The following is a 12,368-nucleotide window of genomic DNA, read 5'->3' as shown; positions in this document are numbered from 1 at the left end:
TTTTACAGAAGAACAGACAAAATGGACTAACTTTTGTCAATATCAAATAAACTGACTAAAAGGAAATTCTCAATCTCTCCTTGTTGTATAGCTTAGCTTTTCAAACAGTTTTAACAGTGACTTTAGTCCAGAGGTTCCCAAAGTGTGGGGCCCACATAATGGACAGGTTTTTGCGTTCCCACATAAACGCAAAGCAGGAGATGAAGCATCACCAAATATGTTTCCAAACCAACTTCCTTCCAAGCCAAAGACTAGAAAATATGGTGAAGCATATCTTCCCTTTGGAGTCACCTGCACAAGTGCCAAGGTAGGTCTCCCCTGCAAAATTAGTTTTCCCTGCGTCGGGAGCAGCGCTGGGCTCTCCAAATCACGGACAAATAGTATCCCACATTCTTTATTTTTAGTTCACAAACACTTCTTGTAATAACTAACTACTCCTGACATTTTGGACATGTTAGCTCTTTATGCAGTAAAGTTACAGCGGGATACAAATAATATCAGGCTGATCCTGCCGTAATTTGTTCCCTCGGTTCAAATCACGGACAAACAGCATCCCACAGCTGTTTATCTGTTTAAACCCATTTTGCACACACTGAAAAAAAGGGATTGGCCAGCTCTTGGATTTATGTAAGCAACTTGCGTGTATTTAACACAATTGCCTCATGCTTTAAAGTTAAGTGTAACTATATAGTGTAGAAACTACATGATATGCAGAGAGGCTAGATTAAATTGTTCATATCATGTTCGAGTGAAGTAAGTCAATAACTTTCAGTCTCGTACGCTTTGGATCGTGGTTTCAGGAAGGCATCCATCTCAGTCAAATCGAGCAAATTGGGTGGTTGTTACATTAAAAAAGTCTAACTTGTAATTTAAACACAATAATATCATGTTTCTATAAACGTAATTAAATCATGAAGGATCTGTGTGAAATCCAACAACTTGTTCTTGTTGAGATGACATGATACAATCTAGTAAGAGTGGTTAGTTGCTGAACTCATGAAATTCACATGTCAAACTGCAGGAAAATCACTGGAGTTATAAGAGGCAGACAATTATACACACACCACGTGCATGCTATTGCTATTTATTGTGGATTAACCTGTCAAGGACAAAAACGTACAAAAAAATTCTGCATCAAGCCTTGAAATCATAGCTTTCCTACTTTTGTTAAGTCTGGATTGTTGGCATGGTGGTTAGTGCTGTTGCTTCACAGTAGGAAGATCCTGGGTTCAAATCCACAGTCTGGCTCGTCTGCACTGGTTTCTCTCTGGGTATTCTGGTTTCTTCCCACAGTTAAAAGTCATGCAGTTGTTAGAGTTAGGTTAATTGGTGATTCTAAATTACCTGTCAATGTAACTGCAAATGGTTGTTTGTGGTAGACTTATGAGTTGTCCAGGGTGTACCCTGCCTTGTAACCTATCACTTCAGGGTTATTTCCCAGCCCCCCTGCAACCAGGATAAAGATAGGAGGATGGTAGTTGTTGTACATCCATTCAATTTTTATGGTAACCAGACTCTAGACTTTGTTGAACATTATATAATATGAAGAGAACATGTAGTATTTAAGTGACCAAGTAGTATTGGGGTAAAAGTTATTGAATAGTGTTGAAATAAAATGACAAAATTGTGAAGGATTAAAATATTCCAAGAGCTCAACTTACTTCATCTAAACATGTTTCAATCGCGTTTTATGAACACAAAATGCACAGGTTTATTGAATATGAATAAGTTGTGTTGATTGAACTCAATTGTTTAAGTTTCTGCCAAAGCAAAACATTTGTGTGCAACCGATGTCCACTATTGAATCAAGTAAATCCAACATGGCCTTTTTTTCAGTGCAGAGAGGCATTTTTTGAAAAATGTATTGATAGCAATGCTGAATATTATTACACAGGAAAAAAACAACTACACGTAAAATAATCACACCGTGACGCCTCTGCCTTTCTAAATGGAGGGACAGTAACTGCATGTGTGTATGTAAGCGTGTAAAACCTGAAGATAGTCAGATTAACAGTAACAGTATTTTGTCTCTATCTGCCATTCTGCAATTCATCTCATGTAAACAATAACGTGGCGCACAGCGTGACGTGAAAAGAGGCACATACCTTTGACGTTGCGTGACGAACTCTGTAATAGGGCTTTGGAGCGTGATGTCACGGGAGGTGGGCCACGCCCCCTTCCGCCATGACAGTAGGCTAGACACAGGATGCAGCTTCAGCTATGGCTTGTACGTGATGTGTTATCAGTTGCAACGTTTGATCACACGATCGTGAAGGCAAGAAGCTGGATAATGGGCTCTCTTTTCATCATTTTCCATCCTGGAGGCAACGTGAGGGATGCCATGTATCCGATAATACTAAACAAAGACGTCAGGCTTGCATTGCAGCGGTGAGACGAGCGGATCGAGTTCTGTGCAATCCCAGCTTTTTGTTGGTTTGCTCTCCGCATTTTCTTTCCGGTGAGTTCTAAATTAATTCATATCACTATTAAAAGGCTTTTAGTGTTTTTTCAATGTGCTGAGGTCATAGATAATGAGATAAAACATGCTAATGTGTGATGCTGCAGAACCACGTCATGTCATCATGTCGACTGAGTAGCTTATGATTTAGCATTATTGCAGGCAAAGCAGCATATGAAATGAATGTAACAAATCCAGACTGGGTACCAACACTGCTCATGGGCCTCTAAAAACATACTAAATTGCTCTCATTGTACACTAATCCGCACATAACTTCCAGATGAATCACACACCTGTCATGTGCACTAATTTTATCTTACAGGCTTTTGTTATGCAGCTGCAGAGTCTGAAGGTGTGCCCCTTGCAGAAGTAATCGATGAAGATCTGACAGAAGAACAACAACAAAATCACCATGTCATGGAGGCAGTGGACAGCAGTTGTGTTGGATAAGTGAGGTTGAGGTACCAGCTGCAAATGTGGACAGTGGCGATCGGACAGACAGCATCACGGAAGCTAAAGGGCAGACGAAGGATTGTGTGTGCAATGAACAGGGCAGAGCAGAAATAAACACAACACTGCTTGATAAGATTGTTAAGGTTTGCTGTGTTTTGGTGAATATGTGCCCCAGTGTGGTTGTCAAACCAGCGCCAAATGAAACTTGCTCTTGTTGAGTATTCAGAAAGCTGTTGTGTTGCATGTGTGGTTCATTGTAAATAACTGTACTTTGTGTGAAGTAGTTTCAATAAAACAGAAAATAATAGTATCTTTGTTTTTTTATTCTTGATCTGTTCACATGTACTTAGCAAGTACATAAAAATGAAATGCAAACTATTTACATGGCAACACACAGCTGGCATCAATCTTGAACCACAAAATGAAACATTACAGGCTATTTAGAGCAGCACGTTGTTTGGAGAAGTATTTCCCAAGAAGTTCAGGAAGGCACACTTTAAGAAAGAAGTCTTGTGCTTGCTTTAAACGTGGTTCCCAGAAATACACATCAGTGAATTTGCGTATCACAGCAAGGTCTCTCTGTGTCCACACAACGAGGTCACAGTGGTTGGAGTGCAGTTTCATTCAGTCGTTGTGAGTGCTGTACCTGAAACACACAAAAACCACTTTTAATAAAAGGTCTGTAATTAACCAAGGCTAATATAGATGGGTTGACTGTACGTGCAAATCAAAAACTGTAACAAGGAAGTTGTTTAGAAAGTTATCAAGTTCAAACCGACTTACCTTTGTCTTAACGACAACGTACTCGCAGCGTGGAGGCTTAAAGATGGACAAATCTTGCACCCAGCCGTTCGTGAGTTGGATGTGGGCCTCCAGGGATTTATAATTCTTAAACTGGTTCGCTGTGTATGCGCTGACTCCACAGACAAGATATGCGAAGATCGGGATAGGACAAAGGCGGTAGGTCGTCTGGGTTTCCAATCCGCTTCCTTATTTCATACAGGTCCACATTACCGATGCACGCAATTTTTTCAAAGTACCGTCTCTTGGCGTCTGGGTGCAATCGGTCGCGATACAGCCCTTTGTCTTTTGCGCTGATTTTGAGCATGTTTCTGGCAGTCCCGATTCCAACACTGTGCGCTTGTTTTGCCTTCTAGCCTACTGACATGGCGCCGCGATCCCACAATGCACTGCGGCGTGACGTCAACTCCAAAGCCCTATCCTAGTCCACACATAAACGCAAAAAAAGGAGTTTTAAATAATCTCTGTTTTCGGTGAATCGCAACGCCGTTTACGTGTGGACGAAAGACCCAAACGCATAGAAACAGCTGCGTTTTCAAAAATACCCGTGTAGGTGTGGACGCAGCGTAAAAGAGTTAGTAGTGTATTTTATTACTACCTGTAATTTATTGCCGTTTACTTGTATTTGCTTAATTGTTTACTAAATGTTTGAGGTGTGAAATAAACCGCAATGGAGCAAAATATGGGTGTGTGTGTTTGGAGGATGTGTTTGTGCAGTGGGGGGGCACGAACATTTTTCTTGTAAAACAAAGGGGGGCCTGGCAAAAAAAGTTTGGGAACCACTGCTTTAGTCTGACAAAAGCCGAATGACGAATTAGCGCTTTCAGTCAGAGATTGCGCATGCACCGGTTTATTGTATTTCCAGACTTGCTTTCGGCACAATTTACAGTGCGCGCTACTCTGTTTTTTGTCAGACTTGAAATAGCCGAAATACCTTCACACTACGGAACTTCTATGGCCTTTCCGTTCGACAATCTCTCCGGCATTGGAACCATCATCTGTTTTTTCTTCGGTAACCTTCGCTCACGCTCTCGGTTGATTTTTCTCTAGTCGGCACACTCATTTCCTCCATTACCTGGGCAGCCTGGCTGGCTGCTTCCCAAACAAATACACATGTGCGGCTTGGAACTTGTGCTGTACGTAACAAGTCACGTGACGTGACGCTGCGGCTGTGATTGGTTCGGCTCTGCGCTACTTAATTTGGATTGGCTGTTCTTTTTTTTTCTTTTAAGAGGACAAGAGAGATGAGGCCTATCGCAATAGTTAAATTTTTCTATCGAGAAAAAGTTATTTTGCAATACATATCGTTATCGTTCTATTGCCCAGCTCTATTTCCTTCTCAGAAAAAAACAGCATTGTGACAAGCACTATTTATCCATCAGCATTGTCAGTGTATGTTCCTGCTCCAGCACAGCCTATTTTTTTAGAAAGTTGTTCACCTGTTTCTTTACCCAAGCTGTTAAAATTATTTGACATGGTGAAAGCATCCTACTTTTCTCTCAACATTTTACCTACAGTGTTTCAGTCTGTTGATCCCTCTGTACCAACCATAACCAAGACCTCAATGCTTTGATGACATGTCTGTTTTAAGCACTGTGATGTTTCTAAGTTGCAGATCCTTAATATGTGCTTAGACTCCATTAAATGTTTATTAGTTGACAACTTTCTCCAACTAAAGGTTGAAAAAACATTGTTGATGTTTGAGCCCCTCATATATTTATGTCTGGTGAAAGCTCTTTGTTTTGATGCTCATGTCAAATCTCTGTTTTGGTCCTGTTTTTTATTAGTTAAGAAATATTGTCACATTTGAAACTGGATATTGCTCATGCATTTATTTCATCATACTTGGATTATTCGACATCTCCAGGTTGCTCAGAACACTTCTTCTGCCTAAATGTTCTAACTACCCTCATGTCACACTGTTGCTGAACCGGCTGATCTGGCTCCTCATTGAATACAGACTCTATTTCAAAATTCATGTTCTGACTTTAAGAGCTCTTCATGGACAAGCACCAGCTTACATCAGTAAACTTTTAGATTTAATCATTCCCAGCAGGTGCCTGATGTTATAAACAGGGCCTATTTATTGTGCATCATAAAACTGAAACTGAGCTTTTGCCACAGTGGCCACTGAACTGTGTATCGCTCTCCCTCTGAGCTTCAGGTCAGTGGACTGGTCTCTTTCAAGAAACAACTAAAACCTCATGTTTTTTAGACTTGCATTTGGTTAAGTGTTTCTTTTTTTTTTTCTAATATTTTGCACTGGTATTTTGTTTTGAAGCAAATCCACATTTTTAGAGGAGCAGTGGACAGGACAGGAATAGAAATAGATGCAGCATAACCTGAGAGCCCCATGAGTGACCTGGGGACACAGTGAGCCCAGTCCCTGCTCAGTGCACAAGTTAAAAATGATTTTTGTTTTTTTCAAAGCCACACTGGGTTCAAACTGACTTGATGCTTCTGGCATAATGACCACCCTTCTTGGTAGAATTGGTGGAGTTCATTTAAACTAGTCCCGGGACAAACCCGGCTTTTATCCGTAGAGGAAAGAGAAGTGGGTTTTGCAGAGTTCATTCTAGAAGTTTACTACCAAGGCCAGAATTTAAATGAAATGACATTTAAAAGTCTAAATGGACTTGTTCTTAAATAGCGTTTTTCTAATTTGATCACTCAAAGCAATTTACACAACTTGCCTCATTAACCCATTCATACAAGCATTTTCTTCTATGCTACTAAAACGTGGACTTCCATGTGATAGAAGAAACTGTCCACTATACCAACATTTATCTTGCATGTTGGTGAATAAGAATAAGTTTTTGTAGCTTCAGTTTTCCCACAGTGAAGGACTCCCAGTAGATGCAGAAGTAGAGTCACAATAACCATGTTGCTAGAGGAAATGTGTTTGTTTAAGAAGGAGAGTCATGGACTCTGTGTAAAGTAAAAGAAAAAGAAAAATTGAATCAAGGTAGCAACAGGAGAAAACTGAAGGGAGCAGTGGGCATCTTTTATATTAATCTCAATGCCATCATTAAAATGGTTTTTATAATCAGGCAGAGTCTCAGCTTGTGGCTGAGTTTCACCACAAGGCCTAAGATGTTGAAAATGGCTCCAGAGGAGAGTCCATCTTATTATGATGGAGAGAATGGTAAAATGGTAAATGGCCTGTATTTATATAGCGCTTTTACTAGTCCCTAAGGACCCCAAAGCGCTTTACATATCCAGTCATTCACCCATTCACACACTGGTGATGGCAAGCTACGCTGTAGCCACAGCCACCCTGGGGCGCACTGACAGAGGCGAGGCTGCCAGGCACTGGCGCCACCGGGCCCTCTGACCACCACCAGTAGGCAACAGGTGAAGTGTCGTTGTGTCCCAAGGACACAACGACCGAGACTGTTCAAGCCGGGGCTCGAACCGGCAACCTAAACAATATAAACAGTACATTTGCACAATTACTGAAACTAGCCCTCTGTATGAACAATGGGCTGTGAGGTCAGACCATTTGCGAACAAAATTGAAGTGATTTCACCTTATCTAAGGTGAAATCATTTTTATCTTCGAACAGGCGATTGATGCTTTTATTACATCCCAGCTGGACTATTGTAACTCCTTGTCATGGTCCTGAGTCTGTGACTCAGTGGCTTTTGGTTTTGGTGATTATTATCTTGTGTTTAAGCTTAATTCTTGTTTTCATGTTCTTTAAGGTTGGGTTTTGGTTATATTTTGAGCCCCTTCTGTTCTGTGTCTCTCTGCCTGCTGTTGCGGGTTCAGATATTGAGGGTGAGCACAAAAACAACAATGGTCCAGAAGAGTCGGTCAAACAATGATTTTTAATGAACACACGCGTGGGAGATGTACGCTGCAACATCAGCTGTAAATCTCAAAATAGTGGAGCGTTGCTCAAACTGTTATAGCCTCTAGTGGCCCCCACCTAGTCATAAAAGCCTAAACATTCACATTCTTTCTCTCACACGGCGCCTAAGTTATGACCTTGGCTCCCTGTTTATCTGCTTCCAACAAGGTGGTGGGGGTGAAGCTCCTGTGGAATGTGCTCTGTCTCCTCTGCTATCAGAACAGAAAGGCCCTGACTCTCTGCACACAATATTCTCTTCTTAACTCAGCAGTATAGTGCATCATAAAACAATATCATCCATTCACAATAAATCAGCAGTCTAATGTAATACAAATCAGTTTAATAAGTGTAATAATTATCACCTTCTTCTAATTCAGGAGAATAATACAAACTAAAACTACATAATAGTTTCACAATCTTTAATTAGGGGTATAACGTGGCATAAGATAATATTATAATCCCACACTGCCCTGGTTCTTATGTCTCTATGTTTTCCCTGAGTCTGTGTCTGTAAGTTCAGTCTGTGCATTTCCTGTTTTACTTTGAAGTTCTGTGTCTCTCTCCACACCTGCTTCTGGGTCCTGTTCGCAACACACAGGTGAACCCTGCCATGATACAAAGTGTGAAAAGAGAGCAGTGGCGTCCCCCTGTTTTATATTAATACTACTATTATTTTTACATTTTACAACTGAATGCTCAATATTTATTGTAATGTAATCGTGTAACTTTACTAAAGTAGTTTCCAGAGTAACCAAGTTATTCTCGTGTCAGGTTAAGCTTCAGTTTACTATCAGATTTTTGATATGTTTGATGTAACTTTAAAAACAGAAGACTTAAACTTAATTATTTTCTTGATGGTTAGGTTATCCCCTACAAACTACAAACTAAACTAGAGCGTCAGTCTGCAGTCCGTTTTCACCCACAGGGCATCAGTACGGTCCTTTGACATGGCCATGACACACCAGGTTATAGCATTAGTAAAACTGATCAGTTATTCCCTACATGTCAACAATTAGGGCTCCTGTTACAAATGTTTTTTCCTAAAACTAACCAAATAGACAAAACACCCCAATCAAAGCAAGTTTTCAGTGACTAAACCTAACCAATCATTGTTGTACTACAGGTGAGTGAGGACCCAAATGTTGGACTCAGGTAAACGACAAAAAAAAGTCAAAGAAATTCCAACAAATGCAAGAAAACCATACTCCGAAAACTATGGGCTCAAAATGTGGTCATAAATATTTTGTACTTGTAAATCAGTTTTGTACTTGTAAATCAGGATTTGTATGTGTAAAAAGAATTTTTGTGTGTGTAAAAAAGATTTGTATGTGTAAAAAAGATTTGTGTGTGTGTAAAAAAGATTTGTATGTGTAAAAAGAATTTGTGCGTGCGTAAAAAAGATTTGTATGTGTAAAAAAGATTTGTGTGTGTGTAAAAAAGATTTGTATGTGTAAAAAGAATTTGTGCGTGCGTAAAAAAGATTTGTGTGTGGACTTAGCCAAAAAAACCCCTGCAAGTTACAAGTACGAATTTTGACCCTATTTTTCTTCCTTTCATCTGATTGGTCAATGTCATGTCAATCACAAATGTAACAATCCAATCAGAGAACAGATGGGTTTGGCTGTCGGAGGGGCACTTTTTTGAACTGCAGGTCCTTGAAGGGTAATACAGTTTGAAGCTGGAGGATCTCTATATAAATATCCGATAGCAGCTAGGTCCGCTAACTTTCAGCAGCTGTTGAAAGGATAAAGTTGTGGTATATCAATGGTTAGAAATACCATTATTACTTTAGGATTAGTTTAACACAAAGTCAGGGCTGACCCGGGAGCATTGCTGTGAGTCACAGTGCGCAGCATAAAGGTCCTTTCACATCGGACGCAGGATGTGCTGCTAATGCTAACTGCTAACTAAAAGCAAAGGATCCAGAATTTGTTGCGCTGGCTGCTGAGCTCTGTGGGTTTTTGCAGCAGCTCTACCTATACTAGATGCACCTGCTCCTTGTCGTTTCTATCTCGGACTTTATGTCCTCTACAAGAGTTTCTGGTTTTTTTGCTAGTTCTTCAAATGTTCAATAAAAACATGTATGCTAATTCATAACGAAGAAAGCTTTGTAATGAAGACTGTCATTTCCAAAACACTGCCCCCCCCCCCGCGGTCCACAGCGCTGTATTAAACACGTAGACCTGTGACACAAATATCACAAAACTCAGACGACCACAGACTGTTTTCCTTCGTGGTGATGAAGGAAAACGCTGGGTTGGCATGTAAAAGGGCATTTATTCCCTTCAAAGACCTGCAGTTCAAAAAAGTGCCCCTCCGACAGCCAAACCCATCTGTTCTCTGATTGGATTGTTACATTTGTGATTGACATGACATTGACCAATCAGATGAAAGGAAGAAAAATAGGGTCAAAATTCGTACCTGTAACTTGCAGGGGGGGTTTTGGCAAAGTCCACACACAAATTTTTTTTACACACACACAAATCTTTTTTACACATACAAATCTTTTTTACGCACGCACAAATTTTTTTTACACATACAAATCTTTTTTACGCACGCACAAATTCTTTTTACACATACAAATCTTTTTTACACACACACAAAACTTTTTTACACATACAAATCTTTTTTACACATACAAATCTTTTTTACACACACACAAATTCTTTTTACACATACAAATCCTGATTTACAAGTACAAAACTGATTTACAAGTACAAAATATTTATGACCACATTTTGAGCCCATAGAAAACAGCCACAATGAACCATAGAGGAAAGAAGGATGTGGGGAAAACAAATAAGTGAAGCACATCAGAGAAATGTTATCATCACAGAACTAAATGAATGCTTCTACAAATGAAAGTGTGTGTAATCACCAATCAGAAAGACAAGACAGATAAAACTCATGCTATACATGATACAGACTAAACACAAATACTCAGTCTAAGGCAGGATCAAAACTCCATATTGCCAGAACTACTGGAACTGTTGATAACATAGTTGTATGAGGGTATAACAAGACATAAATGAAAATAAAATTATAAAATAAATAAAACTTCAAAATAGACAGAAAATGTTGCAAAAGTGTTTAAAGTTAGCTTACATTAAACATTAAATCCATTTGCAGTGATTTAATTTCACATCTGTAAAATTCTGCCCCCTGCAATTCTCATCCAGCAGTATTGCATTTTTTTTTCTTGTCACAAATGATGTTTTTTATTTTATTTTGTTTATTTTTATTTTTTATTTCTTAATATTTCAAGTAGGGCTGGGCGATATGACCTAAAAACCATATTGCGGTATGATTTGAAGCATGTGCGGTAACGATATATATTCTTTTTTTCTCTATAACGTGTTTTCCACAGTATAAGGCGCACTTAAAATCCTTTAATTTTCTCAAAAATCAACAGTGCGCCTTAAGTATGAATTCTGGTTGTGCTTACTGACCTCGAACCGATTTTATGTGATACACGACGCTCAAAAATCTGTCAAAAAATGTTTTAGTACGACTTTGGTAAGCTACGAAGCCGCACCACTTGATGGATTGTCGGAGCATTACGGCTGCTGTAGTCAGGAGCCTCGCGGAGTAATCTGGGTCCAAAACTCCACCCAGTTCAGGTCCCAAAGTCAAACGAACACTGAGAGTTAAAAACTGTCTAAATTCTTTCATCTTTAATAAAATGATCAGCATTGCTGCTTTACCAGGTGTGACAATTAAGTTTAACATCCAGGCATCCATGAAAACAGAATTTATTCAATTTAACTGAGTTAGAAGTTAGCAGGAAGTTAGCTCGCTAGTTTCCACCTAAACATGATATAGCATGTTCTGACTGAGAGATTTCTGAAGAAATTCAAACATACAGCGCTGTTATCACTTACAACATAAGTGAAGACAGAAAACTAAACAGCAGTGACTTTTGTAGGGTTACTGAAGTTGAACTAGCTGGTATATAATGATGTCCTATGTGATCGCTAGCAAAACAGCTATGTTAGCATAACATTAGCACAGTGAAGCTGGAGGATAAACGTTAACTTTTTTCCACTCGATAAAAGTTAACATGAGGGTTTCTGGTGGTTAAGGACAAATGCAATTGCATGGCAGGAAGCTGTAAACGGACCAAACTTGTCAGGAGAACAACTGAGATGATCCATCCATAATACGAGGTTAGTCATTAACATACTGCAACAACATGGGAATAGAGCAGCTGCGAGAGAATTCAGCATTAATAAATCAATGGTACAGAAGTGGAGGAAGCGCAGTTTTTGGCTTTCCCCATATTCCAAAAGTGCTTTGTCTCTTTGCTATTACTGTTGCCCGGCATAATTTGCAGATGATACCCAGATAGCAAGGAAACATTGAAACGATGTTGAGTCAATATCAGGCGACGTCATTGAAGCAACGTTGAAGTGCGACGTTGACCCAACGTCACTCTTGCACCCATTTTTAACGTTGAAACAACGTCAGGTTTTGATATTGAATCAATGTTGAAACCTGACATTGATTCAACGTTATATTTTCTAATACTCTTGACATTGAAACAATGTCAGACTCTGATATTGAAACACTGTTGAGCTATGGTGTTGATTTTCCACCTCTTTCGCATTTTTTTTTTAATTAAAACAACAGTTAAACCATGACTGGAAATCTACCTTGCTTTATAGTTATTTTAACCAATACTAAACTACTGCATGTTTCCATAAACACTTAAACCACCTAAACACATAATTGCACTGAATCCTCAAACTGGACACCCTTTATAAAAATCAAATGTCTCACAATGTATCTTGTCAATATTAATAT

The sequence above is a fragment of the Oreochromis niloticus genome, linkage group LG3 (assembly GCF_001858045.2).
Source record: "Oreochromis niloticus isolate F11D_XX linkage group LG3, O_niloticus_UMD_NMBU, whole genome shotgun sequence".
In the NCBI taxonomy this organism is placed as follows: domain Eukaryota; kingdom Metazoa; phylum Chordata; class Actinopteri; order Cichliformes; family Cichlidae; genus Oreochromis; species Oreochromis niloticus.
This window is presented reverse-complemented; position numbering follows the sequence as displayed.